Below are 1,769 nucleotides of genomic sequence, written 5' to 3'. Positions count from 1 at the left end.
ATGAATAATACCCTGACCTGGTATTGCATCCCTTTGCTGTCTAGCCTTCCTGACTCTACCAGTTTCCAACCCTGTTTTCCAGCCAACTGTCTTTTGTCTGTTGTCTGTGATTTTCTCCTGGGCCTTTGCTCCTGCCCTACTCTGCCAGAAAAGCTTATTTTTTCTGTACCATTTCTGTATCGTCCAAGATCTAGTGCAAAATCCATCTTCTCTACAAAATTGTCCTAATCCTCCCCACTGGAAATAATCTCTTCCTTTGTTGTTCTGCTGTAGAATTTTATCTAAAGTTCTTGAGTAACAATGAAGTATTTCACACATTTTACTATTAGTAAATATGTACATTTCCCCTTCTGCTTTCAGATCTTATGGTCTCTCAGAGTAGAAAGCATCTGATTTTTCTTGTAGCCTTATAGTATCTAGGAAAATACCTTGCTCAGAGTAAGTGTTTGACATAAATTTATTGATCTATCATGTGGATGGATAGATAGAAGGATGGGAGTTTAAGGGCACTGGGATCCTGGCTGTACTTTTTTTAGCAGGCAGCCATGACAGGGGAAAGCTGAGCCCTTCAGATAAGTAAATGGCATAACTTCAGAAAGGGAAGAAAATCTTCAATACATAACTATACTGAATGTAAAATCAGGCCGTGAGTGTTTCCCATCTTTTGTTTGGTAGGGCATGTCAGGATGATCTGGACATCTATTACGAGAGCGTTAGACTTGGTCTGAGACACGCTGCCTGCACCCCAGGGTCAGTCTGCAGCCAGCAGATGACTTATTGTGGCCTTCTCAGCCACCATATGAGTAGCAGAAAACACAATAAAATCTCAGACTAGCTTCTGTCATACAGAAATTTATTGGTTTGAATACAGGAAATTAGTGGTAGGGCAGAGTTTGGGTTTGGTGGATTTCTAGTTCTTTGTCATGCTATCCCCAGTGCTGACTTCATCCTAAGGAAAGGTCCCTGGCTTTAGAAGGCATCTAGTAATTATTGGGCTGATTGCCTGGCTTTTCACCTCCTATTAACTTCTTGTGGCTATTTCTTAAGAATCAGGAAGCATATTTTGTGCCTACAAAACCCTTCTTTTTTGACTCATTGTTCCTATCTGACCTAGGCTTGCCTGTGTTAGGTCTGTTTACTGGCGTGGTGATGGGGGTGAGGTGGGGAGGGGATAGGGATGGGGTGGGTCCCAGGCCACCAGAGCCCACTCAGAAACTGTGATAGAACCACAGTGGAGAGGTAGATAGTGCTATGGATGCCACTCCTGGAGAGGATTGGCTTGTTTGACCTGACTGTTTGAGAAAGAAGTAAACAATGGAAAACATGTCAGCAGGAAACCTTATTACCCCAGAGCTTACAATACATCTCCTGGCCTACAAATCCTTTAGCATCTTGTGCAAATCCGTGGTTGGCCAGTAGGATTTATTGAACACACACAGAGGTGTGTGTAGCAGCAGTATAATACAGCAGTGTTCTTCTTAGCACTGTAAAGTAAGAAAAAGAGACAACACAGTGACTTTTCTAACCATAGAATGATTGGTGAAGGAGGTAGCACTCTTTGAGAGCAGCTTTAATTATGATCCATTATTTTTCAGAGTATACAAACCTGAGTTCCTTCTTCCTTTGTTTTCTCTTGTTCAACTCTGTTTTCTTTCTTTTTTATTCTCTTTTCTTCTTTTTTCCTTGTTTCAGTAAAGCAATTTGGCAGAGATTAAGAATGGAATATAGGGGCTGGAGAGATGGCTCAGTGGTCTAAAGCACCTACTTGG

The sequence above is a fragment of the Octodon degus genome, unplaced genomic scaffold, assembly GCF_000260255.1.
Source record: "Octodon degus isolate 3935 unplaced genomic scaffold, OctDeg1.0 scaffold00007, whole genome shotgun sequence".
Classification (NCBI taxonomy): Eukaryota; Metazoa; Chordata; class Mammalia; order Rodentia; family Octodontidae; genus Octodon; species Octodon degus.
The sequence above is the reverse complement of the archived record's forward strand: the minus strand, read 5'-3'. Positions refer to the sequence as shown.